The 26,797-nt window shown below is 46.2% G+C and overlaps 1 protein-coding gene across 2 annotated transcripts in view; it reads right to left on the minus strand.

Moving 5' to 3' along the window:
• PLAC1 (placenta enriched 1) overlaps positions 1 to 26,797 on the minus strand; it is a 178,881-nt gene that overhangs the window by 80,263 nt on the left and 71,821 nt on the right. Inside the window, exon 1 of one of the 2 annotated variants that reach the window (XM_059158329.1) lies at positions 6,825 to 7,929. The exons of the other annotated variant lie outside the window; for it this stretch is intronic. The gene's annotated coding sequence lies outside the window, so the exon portion shown is untranslated. Of the gene's footprint in view, positions 1 to 6,824; positions 7,930 to 26,797 lie in introns of those variants that run through there. 2 annotated transcript variants of the gene reach the window in all.

The following is a 26,797-nucleotide window of genomic DNA, read 5'->3' on the forward strand; positions in this document are numbered from 1 at the left end:
GGTAGTGGAATTTAGAAACCTCTAGAACAAAGGCTGTTCAACTTGAGACTGCACCAGAATCACCTGGAGGGCTATTGAAACACAGACGACCAGGTCCCACACCCATCCCCTCGCCAAGTCTCTATAGCACCATGTCCATGGTTGGGGCTCCGAATTTTTCTTTAGAGCCAGATCACCTGGCAATGGTGATGCTGACACTGCTGGTCTGGGGACTGCACTTTGAGAACTTGTTGTCTGAGAAGAAAGCCCTCGTGTTCCAGCTGCCTGGTTTTGATTAAAATCTTTCTTGAGATGTTCCCTGCAGGGTCACTTCAACAGTCTGTGGTCATCTAATCAAGCTGGAAAATGCCTTTCTCCTACAGTTCACACAAAAATAGGTGAAAGGCTTCTACCCTCAACCTGGATCATTTCAGCCTTAGAGAAAGTTAGCTCCATTCCCATCAGAAATCCCTTTGGGCCTGGAGTTAGTGTTTCAACTCCTGTTAATGCAAAAGAGCCAGTGAATCCAAGCCCTGGATGTGTGCTGTTCTAGAAAGGATCCAGAGGCCTGGGGGATTCTGGCTGCAGCGTGGGGATGGTATGCAGGTTAGGACACTGAAATGTTGGGTTCTGTCTGGACAAGGAGTGAAAGAGGGGCTAGAAAGTAAGCCTAGAAATAATCCTCTCAGTACCACTCCCTAGACAGTGGAAGTGATAGTGGAACTTCCTTTCTCCATGAACCAAAGTGGCACCATAGAGAGGTGAGTGATGGGAGGGCTCGAGAGGGCAATGCAATATCCAAAATGTCCCCAGTGGTTCTTTGAGGGGTGGGGCCGTAGGTGTTATTTTTCTTTCTATTTCTTTGCATTTCCTAAGTTACAAAAACTTAATGTGCATATATACTAATGAATAATTTTTAAAAATTCCCATTTTTCCATTTTTAAAGAAACTGATGCAAGGCATATATAATTAAGTACATAAATTCCCCTAACCTAAAATATATTGCTTCATGATCATGTGCGTGTGCGTGTGCATGTGTGTGTGCGTGTGTGTGTATACACCCAAGTAACTGGAATCTAGGTCAAGACAGAAAACATTTCTAGCTCCCCAGAAGGCTCCTTCATGCTTCCAGTCAATATTCCCCAATACCCCACTGAGCCATTGACCTCTACATCACGGAGAAGTTTCGTCTATTCTTGAACTTCAGAGAAATGGAATCCTATAGTATGTATTTTTTGTGTCTAGTCTCTTTAGCTCAACCTCATGCTGGTAAGATTTACTCAGGTTGTTGCCTGGAATGATAGCTCCTTCCATTTTATTGCTAATTGGAATTTTATTGTATAGAAACACCACAATTTCTTCATCCCTTCTGTTTGTGACCATTGAGGTTATTTCTAGGTTTGGGCTACTATGGATACCTCCTCTATTTCTTTTAGAAGTTAGGATGTATACAGCAGTGGGGATGATCAATTCCTTAATATAAAAGCATGTTTTTATTGAATGCCTAGTGTGTGCTAGGTCCTTTACTCAGGTCTAATCATCCTAACAGCTCTGGGTGAGACCATGTCACCTTTCCTCTTTCACAGAGGAGGAAACTGATCCTGAGAGAAACAGGTCACCTTCTCTGTAGATGCTACAACAGTTAGAAGTACAAATGGCTGAGTGGGAAAGAATACCTGTGAAAGAAAAGAGGAGGGAGCAGGAGGGAGCCAGGGGTCTGTCAGATCATGGTGCAGACCTGTCAAAGTCTACCAGCCCAAGGGAGAGCTCCAGAGCAAAGACTGCCTTCTGTGTGGCGGAAATGGGTCTTGGATCACCTCCTTGATCAGTCATTGGCTGGAGGCCACCCCAAGAACGGGATGACCTTGGCGCCAAAGCTGACGCAGACTCTGAAAAAGCCAACAGCTGGAGGCTGTCAACTAAGCACAGTACTCACAGCTGGGCAGCGGGTTCTTTCTCAACAAGGGTTCTGAGCAGTGCATGTCCATGTCCACCATAGCAAGTAAACACACAATCAGGGATTCAAACCCATGTCACCTGGAGCCACTCAGGCACACTGCCTTCCCCAGGTCGAGAAACTCATCTAGCCAAGAGACAGAGAATCTCTTCATAGCATGAGCCTTGGTCATCAGGTGCTAGGTAAGGCCAAAGCTAGGAGTGGGTCTGGTCCCCTTTCTGACCATTGAACTTGACAGTTTGAGTCAACTATCAGGTGCTTCCCATCAGTTGGAGTTGTGACAGCTAAAATGGGATGGACACGTCCAAGATAAACCCACTGCCACTTGCTGGGGTCCTGCCCAGGGCGTGAGGCTGCAGGTGAGGCAAGAGCATTTTCCTTTGAAGGAAAAAAAAAAAGGAAGGCAAGCTCTTCTTTCTGAAAGTTCGGGCCCCAACTATGGCTTAAACTCAGAGCGAGCAGTCTTAAGAGGGTTAACGTTGGATGAGGTGGCCAGCTAAGGGGAAAGTGGCCTCAGGCAGAGGGAAAGACTTCTCTTAAACCCAGGGCAGCATGCTCAGAAAGATGAATGGGATCTATATTGAAGTGTGACTTTCCAGAGAAAGGAAGGTTAGTTCTGGAAACACGTGTAACTTTCCAATATGATCTGCGTCCAGGCTGGAATCATTAGACCTCATTTTGGTGACTACTGTTTCCCTAGGCTGTGCCCCTTCTCTGCAGAGTGGAGGGCTATGAGGCCTCTGGGTGTGCTAGCCTGAGACATTGGGACTATTATGGGCCTTTCATATCTGACCATTCACTTCTGTCAGTTAAAAATGCTGTGGACCAGAAACAAACCCTCACATTTACGGTCAATTTACTTTCAACAAGGGTGCCAAGTCAATCCAACGGGGAAAAAAAGAGTCCTTTAAAAAAACGGTGTTGGGACAAGTGGATATCCACACGCAAAAGAGTGAAGCTGGACCTTTACCTTGTACCGTATATAAAAATTAAATCAAAACAAATCAAAGGTCTGCACAGAAAAGTTAAAACTATAAAATTCTTAGACATAAACATGGGTATAAATCTTTCTGACCTTGGATCAGGCAATGGTTTCTTAGATATGACACCGAAAGCACAAGCAACCAAAGGAAAAAAATAGATAAATGGGACCACATCAAAATTAAGAGCCTTTGTGCTTCAAAGTACACAATCAAGAAAGTGAAGAGACCACCCACAGAATGGGAGAAGACTTTTTGCGAAGTATGCATCTGATAAGAGACTTGTATCCAGAAAATATTCAGAACACTTACAACTCCATCCTAAAAACACAAATAACTAAAAAATGATCAAAGGCTCTGCACAGACAGGACTCCAAAGAAGACATACAAACGGCCAATGAGCACACACAAGTACGCTCAGCCTCACTAGTCACTGGGGAAACACAGATCCACGATGAGGTACCACTTTGCACCCACTGGGATGGCTAGAGTAGAAGAGAAGAAGGGAACCAACAAATGTCAGTGAGGGTGTGGAGAAATCAGAAGCACCACACATTGCCCGTGGGATTATAACATTGTGGAGCCCCTTGGAAAACACCGATTGGCAGGGGAGCCTGGGTGGCACAGTCGGTTAAGCGGCCAAATCTTGGTTTCAGCTCAGGTCATGATCTCAGAGTCATGAGATCAAGCCCTGACTCGGGTCTGCCTGAGACTCTTTCTCTCCCCCTCCCCTCCGCACCCTACTGTGCACTCTCTTGCATGCTCTCTCTTTCTCTCTCTCTCAAAATCAATAGATAAATCTTGAAAAAAGAAAAAAAAAAGAAGAAAAAAGTTTGGCTGTACCTGAAAAGGTTAAACGTAGAGTTAGTTACCCTATGACCCAGGAGTTTCACTCTGAGGAATATACTCAAGAGAATTAAAAACATACATCCAGGGGCGCCTGGGTGGCTCAGTGGGTTAAGCCTCTGCCTTCAGCTCGGGTCTTGGTCTCAGGGTCCTGGGATTGAGCCCCACATCAGGCTCTCTGCTCAGCGGGGAGTCTGTCCCCCCGCACCCCTCTGCCTGCCTCTCTGCCTGCTTGTGATCTCTCTCTCTCTCTGTCAAATAAATAAATAAAATCTTTAAAAAAAATAAAACATACATCCACATGAAAATTTGAATGTGGATATTCACAGCAGCATTAATCACAAAAGCCCAAGAATGGAAACCATCCAAATGTCCACCTCAACAAATGAATATAGCCATACATGGAATATTGTTCAGCCGTAAAAGGAGCAAAGCACTGATGTGCGTTACATGACGAAACTTGAAAACACTATGCTAGGTGAAAGAGTATAGCTACAAAGGACCACATACCATATGAATTCCATTTAGAGGAGATTTCCAGAACATGCAAATCCACAAAGACCGGAAGTAGATTAGGGGTTGGGAGGAGCTAGAAGGGGAAAGGACCAGATTGCCTGCTAATGGGTACAGGGTTTCTTTCTGGAGTGATGACAATGTTCTAGAACGCTGGTGATGGTTGCACAACTCTGTGAACATAGTATGGTAGGTGAATTATATTTCCCTAAAGCTGTTATTAAAAAAAAATCCCGGGGTGCCTGGGTGGCTCAGTGGGTTAAGCCTCTGCCTTCAGCTCAGGTCATGATCTCAGGGTCCTGGGATCAAGTCCCGAATCGGGCTCTCTGCTCATCAGGGGGCCTCCTTCTTCTCCATCTCTCTCTGCCTGCCTCTCTGCCTACTTGTAATCTCTGTCAAATAAGTAAATGAAATCTTTAAAAAATTAATAAAAAATTCTGTGAAGGCCTCATCACCTGGGAACACCCTTGGATTCTTCTAGCTGTCCTGGATGGGTGGTCAATTCTAAATTCCTGGGCCTGCACAGTCAGAAGTTAGGAATTAAGGTTGGAGCTGCTTTTGTCTTTTGCTCCCAAGTAACATTTTTCTCAATGATGTGAGCACAGTGCAGCCTTTATTCCAAAGCAGCCCCTGTCAGAAGGCCAATTTGGACATATGTCCCTTGGATATTTTTTACCCTGAATGTAGTGCCTACTTCGGAGGCTATGCTAGGGATGGTTTTCCTTCTTGAAGAGTCACATCTGGCTAGCTGAAGAAGCTGCCATGATACTCACATGAACCATGTCTGTAGTAACTTCGATAAAGCTCATAGTCAAAGACACACACACTGGCATGGGGAAAGTAGAATGACTGATGGTGCTCAGTGCTAGCAAAGATGGAGAGGGAATGGAGCTCACGTCCATCACTAATGGAAGTGGAAATGAGTAAAACCACCTTTCTAACAGTTTGGCAGTACCTACTACCATTAAGCGGAGGCATGCCCTATGACCCAGCAGCTAAACTCCTGCATCCACACCAACAGTAACGCATTGATGAAAGGCATGCCAGGAAGGGACACCGTATTGCTGCTTGTAAGAGCTTCCAACTAGAAACAACTCAGATGTCCATAACAAGACAGAGGCAGCTCAGAGAAAGAACGTTGAGCGAAAAGAGGCCAAACGCAACGCGTACTACGTCATTCTATGGTGTCACGTAGAGAAAACACAAAAGGAGATGGAACCAGTCTCTGGTGATGAAGGTCAGCAGGATAATTAACTTTGGAGGCAGGTGCTGACTGGAAGGGGCCATGAGGAAGCCTGCGATTTGCTGAGATCTTTCTAGATCTGGACCTCAGTGGTGTGTGTAAATGCGTACATGAGGCCACAGGTATGTGACAATTCACAGAGCTGAAAGCCTACCTGAAGGTAAATTGTACCTCAACTAAAGAAATAGAAAATATAAACTAAGGTAGCCAAACTGTGTTGTTGTAAAAAGTGAGAGCTGGAAGTGGCCACAGGGAGAAGGTCCAACCTCTTCTTTTACAGATGAGGAAACCAAAAAAATCCAAGGCTAATCAGCATGAGAACCAAGACTGATAACATTTTGCCATCTTTGAACGTACGTTATATGCCAGGAGCTGTTTTCAGTTAAGTGATTTCGTGCTCACACTAACCCTATGAGGCAAGTAGCTATTGTTATTATACCCATTTTACAGATGCAGAACTTAAGGCCATCTGGCCTTAAGTGATGGAGCCAAGATGCCAGTCCAAGCAGCCCTACTCCAACGCCCCCACCCATCGCCACTCTCCCCAGAGTTGAATGCTCAGACTCATGGTCCAATGTTCTGGGTCCCGAGCACCATTCTCTGTTCTCGTCGCCTTTTTTTGTTTGTTTGTTTTTGTAACAGGGATGATCTATTTATTTCCTCAAAAGTTCCTCTGAGAGTCCTGGGAAGGACTAGTGGTAGGTCTAAATCCAGTCATAATGCCCGGCTCACGCTTGTCTATAGAAATTGCACATAAGTGAAGTCTTCACACGAAGGCTTCGAGGCTGAAGACCGAAGAAAGTTCTCGAACTCAGAAAGATTTCCTCCTGGCTACTCCAAATCCCTCTGTGGGATTGGGACAGGATGGGCTAAGCATGAATCCTTCAAACAAAGCCCTCTCCTACCCCACCCACTCCCCCAGTGAGCAAGTACATTGTTGTCCTTAACCAAAACCAAATGAGCCGTCACAGTTACATTGGTGGCAATGAGGAAGGCAGGCCCAGTGGAAATGGGTCTGGCCTTGGCAAATGGCCTCCCAGAGTCTGCCTCCCAAGGTGGGACCCACAGCCTGGTTCTAACTTTCATGCTATGGGCTGGGAGGAGGAGGCTCACCTACAGAGGGGTCCACTAGGCTTGGACATCTGTCCACAGTGTCAGCAGGGAGCTGTGTCTTATGGGGGGCCATCTCTTCTTCTGACCCCTTTCCACTTTTTCAGGTTCTTCCTACTGGGCTTATTGGTCACATGTGGTTCGTTTAACGTCTCTGGAATGTCTACTCTGAGAATTCAGGGGTGATTTTACTCACCTGTCCTCAAAGAGTTCAGTTTCCAGTGGGGGTAGGTTCCCGGAGAAAGACAGCTCAGGTTCAAATCCCCACCTCCACACTCCATACTTGTAGGACACTGGACAAGTTCCTTAAGCTTCTTGGTTTCCTAGTTTCCTCATCAGTAAAGTCAAGATATCAATAGCACCATTGGGCTGTGAGGTGTTAACACGTGTGAAGGATTTAGAACAGTGACTCGGGCATCCTAAGTCCAAGGTAGTTATTCTTACGTTCAGATGATAAGGGTGAGCACTTTGCGGGAGCACAGAGGAGAAGGTCCAACCCAGACAGAAGGAATCAGGGAAGGCTTCCCAATGGAGGTGACACTGAAGTGAGTCTGGAAGGGGGAGTAGGAGTTAGGATGGAGCAGCAGTGGGGAGAGAACATCACACGCAGAGGAAAGATCATGAACTGTAGCAGAAAGGCTGGAAACTTCTTGGCCCTGGCAGGATACTAGGGGTCCCATCTGGTATTCCCAGAGCTGGAGGCACGGAGCAGTGGCGTAGGAGGCTAAAGAGGCTGGTGGAGTGGGCTCTGATGGCAGAGGGCCTTCGAAACCTGACTACTCTCCTCAAGGTCTCCCTTTCCTCCCTCGGAGCTAGGCCAGCCTGTTTTTGGCCATGGGGCTTGCCCTGGATCTCGATAGAACCTTGGCCAGGGTTCACAGCAGGCTGCAGGAAATGCCGAGGTGATGAGGATGACTCTGCAGACGGCTAATGTAACTGTCACTCCAGCCTCCCCCTCCTCTTTACCCCCCGAAACACATTTTTGTCTCTGTCTCTGGAAAACATGTGTGCAAGCAAAGTTTGGCTGGGTGGCAGAGGAAACTTTTTTTTTTTTTTTTTTGACAACAGAAAGCCAGCAACAGTCCAGCTACATGAGAGCCCCCAGCCGGCCTCACATGTTCATCTGAAAAGCAAGGCCAAAGAGCCCAAGTCCCCCAGGGTGGTCCTATTCTACCTGGGGACTGTCCTCAATCCATCTGTTTCCCACTGACCTTACAGCAGAGATCCAGCAGGCAGAGGGACCCTAAGGCCTCATGCTTGAGGAATGCTTCCTCCCACCTCTATCCTCCTGGCTTCCAGAACTCAACAGCTCGCCTCTTATGGGCCAATGTTTGCAGAAAATGTTTGCAGATTTCATAGCATGCCACTTCCAGGAATAATTAGCAGTCAGGCAAGCCAGTCTTTCCCTCAGGTCTGGTGAACGAAAACCTCAAGAATGTGGAGCTGGTAGGAGGGGTGGAGGAGGTTAGGGGTGTTTGCCTAAGTGAGGCTTGCCAGCCTTCCTAGCTGGCTGAGTTGGTTAGCCCCTCGATCCCAGTCCCTGAGCGCACCACCCCAGGAAGCCGCTGCTTGACCTCCACGGGACAGAGGGTCACTGGACCCTCTTGCCTTTTGTCCTATGGAACACCAAGTCACAGCATGGTCGCCAGCCCTCCCAGGCAAGCAAGACAAGGAGATGATCTAACTCATACCAAGACATGGGCACCTTCTCCAATCGTGTCCCACTCCCCGCCCCCCGCCCCGCCCCAGTCCCGCTGTCACCTAACAAAGACACTGCTGGGGTTTTCAGCTCACAGACCCAATCAAGTATCAACCACATGGTGAACAGCTGGGGACTTTTCTGGAAAGACTGTCATCCATGCTATGCTTCCTTGTTTCCAAAAAAAAAAAAAGTAACCCCATGGGGTGAAACTCTTGTGACATGTTGGTTTTTGTCAAGCCTCTGAGTTTTGGCAAAGGCCCAGTCTCTCCCTGTGATAATCCAGTGTTATTAGTTTAATATACAGGCCCCTGAGTAAATTTTGCATAGGACTTCCTATCCTGCTGAATCGCAAACTAGCCCCATAGAGTGGCATGACAGGATATTTTAGGAAAAGAAATGTGAACAGAACTGTAACTTGGTCCAAAATAAATCAACTGCATAAATGTAGGATAGGCGAAAACTGTCTTAATGGTATAGTATGTGGGAAAAAAAAAGAGGGGGGAGGTGCTTAGGAACCCCTTTTTGGTTTCTTGTGAGCTGGCCCAAGGTAAGTCAGCACGTGATGGGGCCAGGAAACCAAAAAGAAATGTGGTCACATTCATAAAAGTCTACTCCTTAGAATAAAGGAGTTCAGCTCTGGCCCTACAGATTAAGCAAAATCCTCGCAGGTCATTGGGTGGCATTTTGGCCACGGCCAACCGGTAGGTAAGGGGCTAGAGGGTTGAGCTGGGTAGGGAGAGTTGTGTTCTTTTATTACTTCTCTCCCCACTAGACTGCGAGCGGGGATCATACTTGTTTTATCCACTGTTATATTCCCAGGACACAGTATGGTGCCTGTCCCAAAGCACATGCTCAGTGAACAGAAGTGAGAGACCAAATAAACAAGAGGAAAATCATTTTCAGTCTGAACTATTCAAGAGTGCCAACCTAAATCTGGAGGTGAGGTCCCCGCCACCGGAGGAGTGCAAGGAGAGGCCAGAGAGCCATTGGTGTGGGGACTGTAGAGGGAGGTTCGGGGTCACTAAATGACCTTGAAGCACACCTCGCCCCAAGTTCTGATGGCTTGTAATAACCTCCCCTGTGGGAAAAGCTGAGGCTGATCTGGTGCCTCTGGGTGGTCCCAATACCCTAGCTGGCTGAGGGCTTGGAGACATATGAAGCATGTGTTCTCTTGAGTACTTACTTGCTCCTTCTCTCTACTCTCCCTTCCCTTCCATTTTGCTGTTAAATGGGGTCTCTGGGGGCACCTGGGTGGCTCAGTGGGTTAAGCCGTTGCCTTCGGCTCAGGTCATGACATCAGGGTCCTGGGATCGAGTCCCACATTGGGCTCCCTGCTCAGCGGGGAGACTGCTTCTCCCTCTCCACCTGTGGTCTCCCCCGCTCTTCTCTCTCAAATATATAAATAAAATCTTTTTTAAAAAATGGAGTCTCAAGAGTGTCTTGCAGAAGCTGTACTAAAATCAGGCAACACTTTGTTCTCCTCCACCAGGGCCGACAACAATGGTATTGCTAATCTCACCGGCTGCTTGGAGGTACCTCCCCGCTCAGAAGAAAATACCTGCAGTAAATAGTAGCCTTAAGAAAGTCGTGATTCTGACGGAACAGAGCAAGTAACTTTTTCAGAAGCCCCAAGGGTTACTCCCAAGAGGGGCTTCTTTGAAAAAAAAAAAAAAAATTCTTAAGGGGGTAGGAGAAGAATAAATGAAACAAGATGGGATTGGGAGGAAGACAAACCATAAGTGACTCTTAATCTCACAAAACACACTGAGGGTTGCTGGGGGGAGGGGGGTGGGGAGAAAGGGGGTGGGGTTATGGACATTGGGGAGGGTATGTGCTATGGTGAGTGCTGTGAAGTGTATAAACCTGGCGATTCACAGACCTGTACCCCTGGGGGTAAAAATATATTATATGTTTATAAAAAATTAAAAATTTAAAATTAAAAAAAAACCCAATTCATAACACACTAGTGAACAACTAGTGCCTCCCCTCCCCCATGCCCTGCTGGCAGGTGAGGCAAGGGGTCAGGCTCCGGGACTCAGAGACTAGAGCTGCCAAGCCTTCTCCATGGACTTCCCTGCCAGTTCCGAGCACACCTCCTGTCATTTTAGGGACTCCTCCAGCCGTGCTGCTAGAGAGGCAAACTCAAGGCTTGCTGGGGGCTGTGGGCAGCCTCAAACTCCTTATGTAAGTTATGAGAAGACGAATTCTTCCTCCTCTGTATCCGTTGAAGCCAAAACGGTCCTTTAAGGGAATCCCTTAGTGCCGACAGAAGCAGAGATGAGAGAGAGAAACATCCAGAGTTTGTGAACTTGCCAAAATTACACTGGGTGAAGCTCTGCAAGTTTGTTTGTTTAGGGAGAGAGATAGAGAGAGAAAGAGGGGGGAGGGGGGAAGGAAGGAAGGAAAAAAGGGAGGGGAGAGGGAAGGAAGGAAGGAAAGAAAAAGAAAGAGCTGAGTGGATTTATGACAGGATGTGAAAAAGGAAATGTCCCATTATTCCGTGGTCATTTCCTTTCTACCTAGACACTCTATCACATGAAAGCCTCATCCGAGTCCTAAAAATTAAATTCTACAGAGAGATTTAGCTGTCCAACTGATCCCAAGTGAGAAAGGGCAGAGGAAGCAGGGTCCACCATGGTCCCCGAGTCCCCTGGCGAAGGAGGCCGCTGCAGACCATCACCTTGCTAGCAGAGATGGCCTCTATCGACAGCGAGTGTCAAACACCAGAGAGATTTGTGGCCGGCGAGGCTGACACAGCCTTTTGATCTCCATCTGTAGAAGGAGGAATTTGGCTCGCCTTGTTCAGATATAACTTAATCTCAGATTGAAGGCCCAAAGAGCTTCTAACGATGTGACCTAGGTACTGCTGGCCAATCTTCAAATGTTCCTTACTTGTCTTGAGTCTTCCGTTAATGAGAAAAAATGTGACCGTAATCTAGCGCAGAGCTGGGCAGGACAGTTCACACAGTTTCTATCTATTCTGGAGATGAAAGGGAAAATGTTCAACAGATGGATGAACAGAACAGATTCAACAGATTTCTAAAGGCTACCATCTTTTGCTTTTTTTTTGAAGCTACACATCTGTCGGATATGATTACAACAATCCCCTACGGGGTGAAACATAAGAAGCTTGCCTTGGACACCAAAATCTTGGCCCAACAGCCCACTTGGGAGTCATTTAGGATATGGCCCTTTTGCGGTATTTCACAAGTTTAATGGCTATGGGAAGACACTGAGGCTGTCCAAAGGGAGCTGGTATCATGGATCTTCCCTGGAAATTCTAGCTTCGGGATGACATGTGGAAAAATATTCTAAGCACTAAATCCTGAAACTCCTTTTCACAGCCTCACGCCTCGAAGTCTCTTGGGAAGCTTAAAGAGGACCCGCGGAGACACACTCCATCTTTGCAAAGAGAAGCCTCTGTCGCAGCGGCCATTCAGGAGAGACCTGGGCAGGGCAGGGGTGGAAGGGTGAGGAAGTTTCCCTGTCTTCAGGGGGTCCAAACGAGGAAAGCTCAAGCATGCAATAAAAGAAGGCCAAAGTGAGAAACGACCCGAGACAAAATAGACTTGGTTCCTAGAGTATTCTTTCCCTAACCTCGGTTGCATGCGGCATAGCCCCCAAGTTTCTGTGGTGCCCTGAAATGAGTAAGTGAGGCTTGCCTCTCAAACAGGGGGTGACTGGGTTCTCCTCCTCCCTACTGGCTCTTTCATTTCAGGACCATGTGGCCCGAGGCAGACCACACCAAGGGCTTTGGCACTTTCACGTGGTACATCTAAGGAAAAATCGAAACTGGTTTTTTTTTTTTCCCCCTCGCTGATTTCTCATTCCTTCCTCTTCTTGTCTCTATAGCTGGCGACAGAGATTAGATCATACAGATTAGACCCACTCCTTCAGCAGGACGGGGGAAAAGAGAACGTGGGAAAAGCTTTGAGGAGGTTTAGTAAAAGAAAAAAAGACGAAGGAAACACCTCCTCTGTGGTCTCCTCAGTTCTTAGCGGTGGGTCTTTGGACACATCATGGAACCACCGGAATCTCAGCAGTCCAACCCCACAGTATGGGGACAGTATCATCCGTTCGTGTGAGGCAGGGAAACTGAGTCACTTGAGATCCCACCCAGCTCTGCCAACTCCGAGCAGCAGGCTTTGTTCTGGGCCCAGGCCCAGCCATTGTCTCTGAATTCTGCTCATGGCTGAGCGGATTTCTCATCAAGAAGAACAAGTAAGCTGTCCTATCCGGACAGAGCTCACTGCTACCCATACTGCCTGGCCCCTTCCTCCTTGACGATGCTGTGATTGGAGACAAGGCAAGTTCAAGACAAAAATTGGCGAGGCTTGCTTGTCTCCCCATAGGCCTCTCCAAACATTTCCTCTTGCTGTGGCCTGGAGAGAAAGACAAGTGGCCGTTTCTCCCCGCCCAAACCCCCCGCCCCGCCCCACTTCGGTCTCCAGAGGAGGAGGCACAGTCAGAACTAACGACGTGGCCAACCAATACAGCAAATCTGAGCTCCCAAGATTCCTTTCGGGGCAGAGATGGAGAGCCTGGATTCCCAGATGGACAAGGTCCACACTATTGCTCTGCTGTTCGGAGCAAGGCAGCCTAGTCTCCTGGTCTCCCCCAAAGGTAGAAGGCAAGCTAGCGGAGGCAGGAGCCAAAGGGGAGGCAGAGACAAAGGAGCCTTTCTTTAGCACAGTGACCTTCCGTAAGTCACTTAACCCTTCCATGCCCCTTGCTGTCATGGGGACTCGAGTCATGATTTATTGGTCACAAACGTTTCAGTTGCTCAATGAAAAGTAATGGAAAAAGGGTGAACTCGTAGAGTTATCCTACTATGGAAACTTTGTCCATTCAAAGGCAGGTTACAGAGTGGCCTTTATTTTAATTGAAAAGCATCTGGAAATTGAAAAGCCTGTTTGGCCCAGGGCCTCCCTGCAGAGTAATTGAAGCATGTCGCTTGGCCATCCTCTCTGGGACTCCGGGTGGGGGGGGGGAGGAGTGGGGATGGCCTGGGCCTGGTGCACTTTTGGTGCCTGGAGCAGATAAGCCCTCAGGCACAGGCTAAGCCCCCCACCACAGACATTATGGGGGCTGCTTCTGCACACCATCTCCACTGAGTCCACACCCCTCTGCACCAGGCCTCGGGGGCCTTGGGCTCTGCTGACTGTGTCCTGCCTGAAGGGGATCTTGACTTGAAACTCGCATAATTCCCGGAGAGATGGTTAGAGAACCCGGTGCCAGGGTGCGTTCCTGCATTCCCTGACAGCAAGCACTGATAGCAAAAACATTTCTAGATAACATCTTGTGACTGGATTTTTATGTGAGCGACATGCCGCTGGGCTCTGCTCCTCGCAGAACACAGAATGACTGGAAGGAATGGAACGCTTTTTAGAGGGGGAGATACAAAAGCTGGCTCATCCCTGACTGTGGCTTTAAGGAGGCCCATTCTCTGGTCTGGGCCTCAGCGTGTCCTCCTTGGAGAAAATGGATCCATGGGTCCCGGATGGAGCTGTTCACAGGCTCTTCCGTGCAAGGGCAGCGTAGAAGAGCCATTCCAAGTACAGGCGGCCGGGGTTTCTGACTCCACTGCTTCCTACCTGGGGGGGCCCTGGGCAAATTACTAACCTCTCTGGGTGCCTCAGCTTCCCCATCAGTAAAATGGGAATATTAAAATTCCTATTGCACGGGTCAGATGAGTTAATATTGGCAAAGTACTTAGAACAGCAGTAGCAAGGGCAACCGTAAGCGTCTGTCACACAAGTAAACTTGTTCAAAATGAAGATTTCCAGGCCCCGCCCTGAGAGATCTTGACTGAGTCGGTCTGGAAGGGGGCTTGGCAATATAGATTTTTAAAAGGCACTCTGGGTGATTCTGAAGCCCAGACACGAGACGGTCCCTAAGCATCCAAGCTGTGTATAGGGCGATGTGATTTTACTTAACAAATATTGACAGAGGGACCATCCCATGCCAGGCACTGTGCTAGGTGCTAGAGATACACCAGTGCCCAAGTCAGATATGAAACCCGCCTCAAGAAACTTGCCTTCTAGCCAAGACAGACTGTAAACAAGTAACCATATAAATACTCATTCATTCAATACCTGATATAATTTCAGAGAGTAAATAGTCCTCTGAGGGAAGCAAGAAAATAGGGCCACTGTTGAGGTCTTCCTTTTGTGAGAGTAATCAGGGAGGCCTCTTAGAGGAGGTGATAGCAGCTGAGAACCCATATATTACTCTCTAGGGAAAGAGCTAGTGCAAAGGCCCTGCGGTAAGGATAAGGTAAAAGGGCTCAAGAAACAGGAAGAAGACCAGAGTAGTTGGAATGTAGCGTGTGAGGGTAAGAATGGTAGAAAATGAGGTTGGAGGGGTAGGGGGAACTAGATAATGGGACATGGTAGAGTGTTTGCATTTTAAGAGCACTGGAAAACTACCGAGGGTTTTAAGCTGGGGTTAGGGGAAATGTTCTGATTCAGGCTTTTAAAAGACAGATTTGTCTCCTGTGTTGGTGGTGGGTCAGGCAAGAGATGGCTATGGCTTGGAAAAGGATGGTAGTGTCACAGGTGCTGAGAAGCAGTCAGCCCCTGGATATGTTTTGACCATGAAGCCAATAGGATCTGCCAATGGATCAGACGTGGGGGAGAGGGAGAGAGGAAAATCCAGAACGCTTCCCAAGCTTTTGGCCTGAGCAACTGGATGGTGACGCCATCTCTCCCTTTCCACTGGCTGGAGTCCCCAACTGTCCCTACATGCGTGCCCTGCTGCCACATTTCACCCCCCACATGGCAGCCAGACCAACCTTCTCAAAATGCCAGTCAGGCCAGGTCACCCCCCTGACCTCTAGACCTCAGGCCACTGCTTTCCTATCATACTACGGAGACGTCCGCAATTTCCTGGGTGTTCTGGTTTCTGCTAGTCTCTCCAAACATTTCCAGCCATACTCACTCCCTATCCAACTGTCCCCGTAGCCTCTTTCTCAAACATGCCAAGAAGGGGCCTTTCTAAAGGCCCTTGTGCCTGTTCTTCCCTCTGCTTCTAGCACCTCACCCCAGACCTTCCCATGTCTTTATTATGCAACTGTCTACAATCTAGTACAATTCCCATGAGATCGGGGACTTTATTCTCCATGGTGTCCCCAACTCCAGGACACCCCTGTTGCAACATGGGCATGGTGGGTTGAATGAGAACAGTGGCACCCTAAAAAGCAGATAGATGTCTATACCCTAAACTCAGGAATGTGTGGATGTGATCTTCTTTGGAAAAAGGGTCTTTGCAGATATAATGAAGAAGTTAAATATATTGATATGAGATCATCTTGGATTATATGGGTATGTCTGAAATCCAGCGACAAGGGTCCTTACAAGAGACACACAGAGGAGAGCCACAGAGAAGAGGAGACCTTGTGAAGACAGAGGCAGACACTGGAGGGACACAGCCCACAAGCCAAGGAAGGTCTGGAGCCACAGAAGCTGGAAGAGGCAAGGAAGGATTCTCTTCCAGAGCCTTTGGGGAGAGTGTGGTCCTGCTGACACCTTGATTTAGGACTTCTGGCCTCTAGAACTGCAAGAGAATACATTTCCGTTGTTCAAAGCCTTACTGAGTTTGTGGTAATTCGTTACAGCAGCCACAAGAAATGAATACAGTAGGTGTGAATTGCTGTATAACATAGGAATGAATGAATGTATGTGGGCACGAATGAGATGAAGAGGGTAAGATCAGGAATCAGGAGTTTGGTGTTGGACATATTATCTGAGATGCCCATTGCATGGATAAGAGAGATGTTCAGTAGGCAATGGATAGACACAGGAGAGGTCAAATGTAGAGACATGCACTTGGAGACCATCAACCCCGGGGCTAGAGGGTATTCCCACTGGAAACGGAATAGTTTAAGTATTATAAAGTACTTAATACTTAAGTGCTTAATCTTAAGTAAGATTAAGAAGAAGGCTGAGGAGGAAACAGTTGCAAGGCCGGTTCTATCCGGCAGTGGTTCTCAATCTAAGGTGATTTTGCTACCCTCCCCCAGAAGGGGACATTTGGCAATGCCTGGAGATGCTTTCGGTTGCCACAGCTGGGGTGGGGGGAATCCATGGGCATCTAGTGGCTAGAGGCCAGGGACACTGCTAAATGTACTACAATGCACAGGACAGCCCCACAATGAAAAATTATCTGGCCCCAAATTGTCCTTAGTGCTGAAGATGAGAAACCCTGATATATAGGGACTGCCTTACGTTTCCTGGTTTTCTGTGGGTTTTTTCCTCTTTTTCCTTCATTTATTTTGTGCTGCACACACCTTTCTTTTTTTAAAATTATATTCAATTAGCCAACATACAGTACATCATTATGCATACATTTTCTTTCTAAACTCTTATTTAGAAAAGACTCAGGGAAAAGGTCAAGAGGTGGCAACCAACTCCCCACTACTAGTTTATTGTGCTGGACCTGGGGCTCCTACTTCCTCTTACTAAGCTTCTGGGTTCTTTGGGTGGCTAGGGGTGGTGGTGGAGAGCAGGATGATTGCATTAGCTGCTCTCTGAGCTTTCCGCCAGGCCCTAGAGTCTGCATGTCTGCTCTTGCCCCCAGTGAGAGGTAAATCATACTTGGGATAAGCCACTGGGCAGTTTTCAGTGCTTGCTGACAAAAAGAATGTAAGATACTTCCTAGTCCCAGGGACGTGTTTTTCTAGGACAGACCCAATTTCAAACATCTATCACCCTGGATCCCTAAAAGCATACACATGGGTACTTTTTGTGTTCCAATATTTTGATTTGGAAATTTTTTCCCCTAAGCCTGACAGAGCATGTACCAAGCATCAGGCACAATTCTAAGCGTATCACGCCATTCTGTCCACACGATGACCCTATGAGGTAGCACCACTACCATTCCCTTTTCTAGGTAAGGAAACTAGGGGTCAGAGGTTAAGCAACTTGGCTAAGGTCGCACAGCCAGCAAGTGATCGAACCAAAATGAAGACCAGGTTCAGCCAGACTGAAACATCTCAGCTACCCTGTCACCTGGCTTGTCACATCACATTTCAGTATGCCCTGGAGCTGTCGAGCAGGGGGGAGAGAAAAGGAGAAACAAGTCCCACCTCAGAGGTTAGTCATTTCCTGGACTCTGGAAGGGCTTCTGTATGAGCCAGTATTCTAAAAGGGGAAAATGCCTTCCCCTACCCCTACATCACTTGTTTGTGGCCTTTGAGAAAATGATGCAGCTCAAGGCTTGGAAAATCTGTTCTATACATGGGGCACTGGCTGTAATTCTAGACTTTTCATTTGGCTGCCTTAATTAAGGCCAATAGCCAAGTGTCTGGTATTGCACTTTTAATTAGAACAGGACACAGACATGGTGATGTGGGAGGCCATTTGAGAAGTCACTGGACCTCTGGTCATGGCTACTTCTTCCCTTCCTGAAGTCAGGATGAATCAAGCCTAATAGATAGAAAAGTGGAAAGGATTCCAGTGGCTGGAGGTCAGTCCCTTCACTGTACAGGTGAACATACCGGGTTTCAAGGGCCCGAGACTTGCCCAGAGTCATACAAGCAGGTTGGGGGAAGAATTGCAATCAGTCTCCTATGACCAGGCCAGAAAAATTCTGCATGTCAAGAGGTCACTTCCTCTTCTCAGGGCCTGAAACTATATTAGCTGCTCATTGTTATTTCCACAGGCTCCCTGGGAAACTGAAAATTATTCTACCTTGAAGGAACCTACCAACGTGATGACAATCAAATGAGTGGTAACTGCTTTGTTTGTTAAGAGGAGGAGATCCTCTTGGGAAGATGTCAGTGAGGAAATGAGGCTGCCTTAAAGGATAGTAGGAGAGAAGGGAGATGCTGCTCCAAGGGGGAATAGACTGAGCTAAAGGATGGACAGAGAGCCATAATATACAGTCTCAGTAGGCGTGCACACACATGCACACATTCATTAATTCAATATTTATAAAGTTCCTACTCTGTGCCAGGTTCTAAAGATATATCCCTTTAGGAGTCTCTGCACAGGAGCACAGATTTAAAAGAAGGTGAGCATTTAACCCACTGTATTTACTTATATTTAAATTCAATTAATCAATATATAGCGTATTACTAGTTTCAGAAGAAGAGTTCTGTAATTCACCAGAGGCACACAACACCCAGTGCTCATTACATCAAGTGCCCTCATTAAGAAACCCATTGCATTTAACCCACGGGGGCAGAGGACTAGATGAAATGGCCTTGTGAAGTTGAAAACAAATACAAATAAAAGAAAGCAACTACAACAAAATGGCAATAATAAGAATGGGAATGAAGAAGGCAAAAGATGAAATAATGTGACAACAAATGGAAGCCCCCATGAATGCAGAGATGTGTCATTCACCGATGACTCCAGTGTGCCAAGCACAGTACCTAGGACACAGCAGAACTCATAACAGCATTTGTTGAAAAGAAAATGAATATGACAATAGCAGCAACAACATTATCATGGTTGGAACTAGGTGGCTCACCAAAAGATCATAAAGAAAGGACTCCAGGGGCGCCTGGGTGGCTCAGTGGGTTAAGCCACTGCCTTCGGCTCAGGTCATGATCTCAGGGTCCTGGGATCGAGTCCCGCATCGGGCTCTCTGCTCAGCAGGGAGCCTGCTTCTCTCTCTCTCTCTGCCTGCCTCTCCATCTACTTGTGATTTCTCTCTGTCAAATAAATAAATAAAATCTTTAAAAAAAAAAAAAAAAAAAAAAAAAAAAAAAAAAAAAAAAGAAAGGACTCCAATCCCAGTTTTTGGCTTAGTTCCTTCTCCATTTGGGGTATTAATTTCCCAGGTGTGTGAAAAGGTACATTTTTCTCAGATGTTTATTTCAACAATATTGCATAAATGACATTGTGTCCTTACCATTGCACTGTATCAAGAGGCACATTATGCAAGTGTGCTTGATTGTGGATATTAAGTTTGTAATTTCAAAGGGGAAAACATAATTTAACAATGGAGAAATCAGGCAGACACCAACATAAACAAGAAACCAAACGAACATACCCTAGCATTTCAGCATGTATTGATGACCATGGCCTAAATCAATTAGTAAGATGACACTTGCAAAATGGTGATCTGCTAATTTTTATTGATTTCTTCTGTATTTGTTGGCATTCTTTTGGGCAAGGTGATTTTTTTGGGGGGCGGGGGACAAGGTGATTTTTTAAGGTCATTTCTGATTCAGATGTTCTGTGTTTCTATCACTAAACCTGATTTCACTTATCTGGTGGCAGGGACGTTGGAGAGGAGGGCCATTAACTATGGAAGCTCTTCATAGAACAGCTTTATGGGGCATGGAGCCCAGGCTGCTGAGCCAATGAGGGAGGCAAGCAAGCTCAGATGGCTTCTGAGGTGCTCAAGGAGGAAGGAAGAACCATTTGGTCAAATGGCTCCTCTTGTCCTGATCAGAGTTACTGAAGCCTGGCCTTGCCACAGGTGACTCATGTCCTTCCCTATTCACTCTTCACTCCAGGATGCAAACTATTCAGATGGCCCAAAAGAAATGTCCCATACTTCCCTGTAAAGCCAAGCTCAGATAGTAAAGGAAGATGAAGTAAAAGGGCATATGAACTCTTCAATTGTGACAAGATAACATTTTCATCCTTGTTCAGTTTGTAAGTGGTAGAGAAAAGGCCAGGAAATATATGTAGTATTCTTTTGTGTGTGATTTACTTGTTCAGTTTCTATACTTTCTTCTTTTCCTCCATTTCTAAAGTTTTCCATGAAGTCCTAGTACACTAAGAAAAATCAAGAGGTACATTGACTTCAAAGTTTTCATTCTTCCTCGGACTGAAGCTGCAAAATTGATTTTTGGGGTGTGGGTTCAGCAGCGAAATGGGATTTGGCTTATTCAGCAGGCCCTGGAATCATCTCAGAACTTCCATGGTCATGTCTCACACCATCTGCAGAGATCTTAGAGATGTCAAGCACCCTTTCCCCATCATTGCGGGCCTACCCACTTACTCTCCCTACCATCGTAAATAGCAAAAATGCGGAGGTTGGTTTCAGAAGCTGGTTCAAATGGACCCACTCAGAAAAGTCTAGAATCTAGGCTCCTTTTCTAGAAGAATTTCTAGTCTGTTCTCACTACATGATGGCACAAAGATCTGAGTGTCACAAATCTTTTCCACCAAGGATTGCCAGAGGTTTGCAAACAGTGGCCTTGTATCATTTTATCTTTCTCTGCTTCTCATCACAGACTAATTCAGCCCAGATTAAAAACAGATGATAGGGCTGGCTTTTGGTGAAGTCAATTATAGGGTTCTTCCAGAGCCCTGTCCATAATACTGAGCCCAAACATAGAGTACCTATGTGACTTGTGAAGTACTGAAAAACATCCATGGTTGCTATTGTGGCAAGAGGCTTGGAAGGATGTTTATTCTCCCAAGGAGGGTCTCCTGCTTCTGGGGCTGCCACAAGTCAACACTGGGTTTATGCTTCTCTTGGTGCCCACATCAGTCTGTGTGGGTACCATGTTTAAGGTCTGAAAATTGAATTGGATATCTGCAATCATATAGGCCTAGATCTAAAGGGAAAGCTAATTTGGCATGCCTATTTCAGGCAAGGTGACAGAGGCCCCTTGTGTGTTGCCTGTTTGTGGACTGCCCTGGGTTGAAATGCCCTGTCAGAAAGAGAGTGATCTTCTACCACCATGATGAGAAGCTGGCCACACCAAATGATGGTCAATCTTGGACTAGAATTAGGCAGAGGGGTGAAGTGGGAGAAAAGGACTAAGGATGGGACTTCTATATAACATGTATGAGATTGGGTCTATTTACCAAGGCTTATCAATAGTGTATATTGAGTTCCAAAGGAAAGGAACCCACCTGGTGCTAAGAATGTTCCCCCATCACCCTCAACAGAAGAAGGATCCCATTTTGCATACTTTAGCCTGATCCCCAACTACATGAAGGCAAATGAATGTCCCTCCAAAACTTCTCATGGGAACTCAGGATTTGGCATCATTCAGGAACTACGAGTTCTAGGGATTAAATCTCATTATCTCCTCAATAGCCAGAATATTATCCAATGCCCTGCCATTAAAAAAGATACTGTAATTGGTCTCTGCTTTGATCTAATGTCTTCTCATGTACACTCTTGCTGCCAAGAAACTGAAAATCTCAGTATTTCCCCCCAGTTAACTTCTAGGGAGACAAGTGGTATGTCTAGGAAGACAAGCTACTTGCTACCACCCTACTGAGTACATTTGTTCTTGCTCAGCCACTTCATGCAATGATCATCCACCAGCTGAGAGATTAACCATCCTTTGGTCAGGTGCCCACCCATGACCTAAGAAGTGACCACTCCATTTTCAAAGAATAGTCAAGGGCCATTTTCATCAGCAAGGGACTATGGACCACATAGTTTCCCTTAGAAGGAAATGGTGGAGAGGCAGACTTGAACTGGCATGTCTGGTCTAAGATTTCTGACAGCATAATGGCTGGGAAGGAGAGATTAAGGCCCTGTCGGACACCACTTTGCTTCAGAATGTGAGATGGCCACCTATTGCTTTGCCTAAAGCTTTATGGTCCTAGGCATGTTCTTCAAATCCCATAGAGTCGATGCAGGGTCCTTCCTAATGTGGAATGTGTAGGAGACAGAGAGTTTCGCCAGAGCCTTTCTATTGATGGCAGAAGGTGTGGTGGAGACTAAAGGGCTTTTTGTATCTTGGAAGGCTGCCTAGCCCCCTGGAGGGCCTCAGCAGAGCAGCTGCCATTCTCTACAGAGGAGTAACTTTGGCCCTGCTCAGTGAGTGGCCACATATCATGTGCCCTTCCTGAGGAACGTGCTCCGACTTGTGTCTCCTGCTATATTTGGGCTATCAAAAGTAGCACCAGCAGAAACTAAACACCTGCAGCCTTGAGTGGTAACCCCCAGAGTTCCTTGTACTGGGCCTAGCACTAGACACAGGAATCCCTTCTCAAATTCCTCACCCCCATGCCACCATCCTTTCTCTTAGGTTAGTTCCCAAAATAGTGCCCATGCGGGGCCCCAGGCTGGTGGATGAGGGGGAGGTGAAGCATGGAAATACATGGAATATGGCAGGCTGGAGGAAGTGGAATCTTTCCCTTTTTTGGTCAAGACTGGGAAAATAGTCATGATTTCATGTGAGTGGGAAAAACTGGAGTAGAAGAACAGGTAAGGTCCTCTGAGAGGAACTCAAACTTGGGCTTAAAAGCCAATTTTCCAAAACACAGGGCTCACTAGGCTGTTTCAAGTCAGGGCAGTCTGTACACATCCTCTTCGATGAGGGAAATTCACCATGTTCTCCATTTGGTCCTGTGGGGGAGAGGGAGGTAGACGACAGCAGCTCTTTGGCACTCGAAAAGCTTGTGTCCCTTATCAAGGCTTGTAGCTGATGTTTTCCCCTGCCTGGTAGCTAAGGAGTCATTTTGAGACAGACATCTGTTCAGCAATCTGAAAGCCCCAGACAGAAGACGGAGACATTCATTTTCCTTTACTCATAGTGCAGAGGCCAGGGAGGACTGATTTTGTGGCAGTATTCCATCCTGGCCTGGACTGCAGCTGATCTGGAAAGAACAATCCAGGATGACACTTAGGCACTATCCAAATGGCCTTGGATTACCAAGTGAGTCCCATAAGCCAGCTAAGAGAATACTTTGGAACCTGAAATGGATGTAGGCCAAGGGGTCCTTAATCGGAGGTCTGCTGTTGATAAAATTACAATGCGGTGGAGTGGAAGAATGCTCAGCCAGGAGTCAGGACATCTGGGTTCTAGCCCACAACTAACTCACTGCATGACCTTGAGCAAATCCATCTCCTTCACTGAGCCTCTCTGTCCTGCATCTATGCAACTAGGGGTAGAGCTAGATGAGTTCGGAGTTCCTTTCTGGCCCTGTCTTTCTATGGTTTGAAGATTAGGAAAGTTGGTGGTCAAGAGTATCTCTTGCAGGGTACAATGCCAAAGTCAGGGTATACCAAGGTGGGCAAAATTGCAGGTTTAACTTTTTATTGAAAAGTAAATAAACAAAGAAGAATGCCTTTCTCTGGCTAAACATCTCCTTTCATTTTTGCCAGCCATCTTGTTGGGCACAGGGAGGACGAGGTGAGAGAGTTTGAAATATTCAGCATGAGCCCTGTCTGCAGCTGGAAAAATTGCTTTGAGACCCAGCCCTTCTCAAGGTAGGTCAGCAGTGGTCAGCTACCCCAAGGTAGGCCAACCCTTTCATTAGTACTATAATTAAAAAAAAAAAAAAACAAAACCTCCTTCAGGCTCCTGCAAATCATAGGCAGAAGTCAAGGGGTCTTGGTTCGAGCTCTGCATTGGTCAACCATGCAGTCAGCCATGTGCTCAGGACCAGTGCTGACCTTTCATGAGTTTGGAAAGGAGCTTAGTCTTCTCTTGGCTGCCCTCTTCCAGAGCCGTAACTACAGGCTGGTCCTCACCCCTTCTCTTCTTCAGCATGGCCAAGAGTCATGGTGTTTAGCCTTCATCTTGGAAACCAATGGGATGAATTAACCCCAATAAGAATTGGGCAGCCATTCAAGAAGAAACAATAGCCTACTCTTTCAGAGAACTTACAATCTAACAGGGAGATGAGTGCAAATCATAAAGCTTTCCCAGTGCCCCTCTGATTTTATGCCACTTTTAAGAGTGATATATCACATCCAAATGGCCAACAGACTCATGAAAAAGTGCTCAACGTCACTTGGCATCAGGGAAATACAAATTAAAACCACAATGAAATACCACCTCACACCTCTCAGAATGGATAAAATTAACAAGTCAGGAAACGGCAGGTGTTGGTGAGGATGCAGAGAAAGGGGAAACCTTTTGGTGGGAATGCAAGCTGGGGCAGCCACTCTGGAAAACAGCATGGAGGTTCCTCAAAAAGTTGAAAACAGAGCTACCCAATGACCCAGCAATTGCCCTACTGGGTATTTACCCCAAAGACACAAATGTAGTGATCTGAAGGGGCACCTGCATACCAATGTTTATAGCAGCAATGTTCACAACAGCCAAACTATGGAAAGAGCTCAGGTGTCCAGTGACAGATGAATGGATAAAGAAGATGTGGTATATATATATATATATATATATATATATATATATATATATGAATATTATGCAGCCATCAAAAAATGAAATTTTGCCATTTGCAATGACATGGATGGAACTAGAGGGAGTTATGTTAAGTGAAATAAGTCAATCAGAGAAAGACAATTATCATATAATTGTGGAACTTAAGGAACACGGCAGAGGATCATAGGGAAAAGGAGGAAAAAATGAAACAAGACAAAATCAGAGAAGGAGATAAACCATAAGAGACTCTTAATCTTAGGAAATAAACTGGGAGTTGTTGGAGGGGAAGAGGGTGGCCGGGTGATGGACACTGGGGATGGTATGTGCTATGGGGAGTGCTGTGAATTGTGTTAAGACTGATGAATCACAGACCTGTACCCCTGAAATAAATAATATATGTTAATTTTAAAAATTAAAAAAATAAGAAAAAAAAGAGTGACATATCAGCAGAAAGAGATTATGAAAGGGATATTGGCATTAAGGTTCTGTCACAGATCATTCATGGGAGGAGCTAGATAGAAACCAAGTGCCAATTCAAAATCATTTTCAAAGCCCAAGGAAAATGTGTGTTATACTTTCCTCATCTGAAATCATCTGCAGAGTGACCATAAACTTCTTGTCAAATCAAAACTCTGCCTTGACCCATGTCAAGGGTAGAAGACGTCTTTCTACTTTCTTTTAGACCATCCACGGAGTCTGTCTTAGGGGGTAGATTGAAAGTTTTCTGGGAAGTTCCTTGCTCAATACACAATGTGAGATGAGAGTCTACTGTTTGCTATGGTCAGTGTGGCTACTTTGGCTAGCTAGGTTATGCCCCTTTCTTTCCTCCTACTCTTTGACCAAGAGCAATGTAGTAGAACCAGCACTGGACTTGGGTTTGTGCCTTAGTGGAATTTATTGAACCTCATTAAGTTTCACTTTCCTGATCTGTACATGGAGGGAAATAAGAGTTATTTACCTCACAAGTCTGAAGACTAAATGAGATAATGCATATATAAAGCACATAGTCCAGTGTCCAGCTGGCACACTGTCATTTCCCAATCCATAGTAGTTATTATTAGTGTCAGAGAGGCCTCACAGGGGGTGGGTGTGTGTGCTGTGTGGTAGCTCTGGGCACTTGGAGTAAGCCTGTGGACTACTGAAAGTCATCATGAGGAGAGAAACAGAAGACACAAAGAGAGGTGAAGGGGCTAAAGGGAAACTTCACTTGTTTCCCTGATGACCAGCCCTGACCCCAGGAAACAAGTTTAGGAGAAAAGGCTCCCACAGTCCTCTATGTAAATGTGGCCAGAGCAAACTGTTTCCCCTACTGCTTTCTGAGAGAGTGCACGACACCATGTGCTAAACCTGTTGTTTCCTCTAACTTGGGACATTTTCCATTCATTTGACTCCTAGAAATTAGGGCTGAGATTTGGGGGGCAAGGTTAGTAAATCCAAGAGTTTGGTCAGTCATGCTGAGCAAACGTGTAATAGACAACGCAGCAAGCATTGTCAATCCTCCTGTTCCTGCTTTGTCAAATGACGTGGCACTGTGAGATGCTCTGATATGAATCATTCAGGCAGCTGCCATACTGCGTTAACTACAGAGGAGCTGGATTCCATACAAGGTGTTCCCAAAGGTCCATTACTAAATACTCATCCAGCAGTTCTTTGAAAGGTTGCATTGGGTGACAAGGACACTAAATCCTTCTATGCACTAGAGCTCCAAGAAAGGACAACTGGAAATTACACCATGGCTTTTCTCTCTTTTCTTTCCAGAAGAGAAAATATAATTACTCACTTGGGCCATTCCCACCCTCTCCTTGATGTTTGCTGGCGTGGAATGCATTTAAATGCTTGCTCCCTTGCGTTCAAAGTCTTACACCACAATTTCTTTATGAAAACAATATGTCTTTTAAATTAATGCTAAATAAAAGTGAATAAGTCACAGGAAGATCATCCTTGTGTAAAGCATCCACAATGAAAAAAGAGTTTAATGACCTTTAACCTCCAACCTCACTTCAATCTCATGTCTTATGTTTCAAGCTACTTGGAGACCATCACTACTCAGATGTTCCACCATCACCTCCAACTTTCTGTGTCCCAGACCAAATGTTTCACCTTTGCTCCAAAGCATCTCCTCTCCCTATTTTGTTCATTTCCGCTGAGGGCACTATCATGACTCCATCATCCATGCCTAGAAACCTTGAAGTCATTCTAGATTTCTCTCTTTCCTTCATCTGCCCTTTTGCAGATGACTAAGCTTTGGTTGTCCTGCTTTATGACCTGCCTTTAAATCAGTCTTTGATTCGCCTCTGCCTCTTTGTACCCACTGCCACCATCTCAGCTCTGGTTCTTCTCACACCATGGTGGGATTCCTCGAAGAGTCCACCCATTGGTCTGATTTCATTCTATTCATCCTGTTGGCTACTAGCAGATGAGATGAAAC

The sequence above is a fragment of the Mustela lutreola genome, chromosome X, assembly GCF_030435805.1.
Source record: "Mustela lutreola isolate mMusLut2 chromosome X, mMusLut2.pri, whole genome shotgun sequence".
NCBI lineage: Eukaryota > Metazoa > Chordata > Mammalia > Carnivora > Mustelidae > Mustela > Mustela lutreola.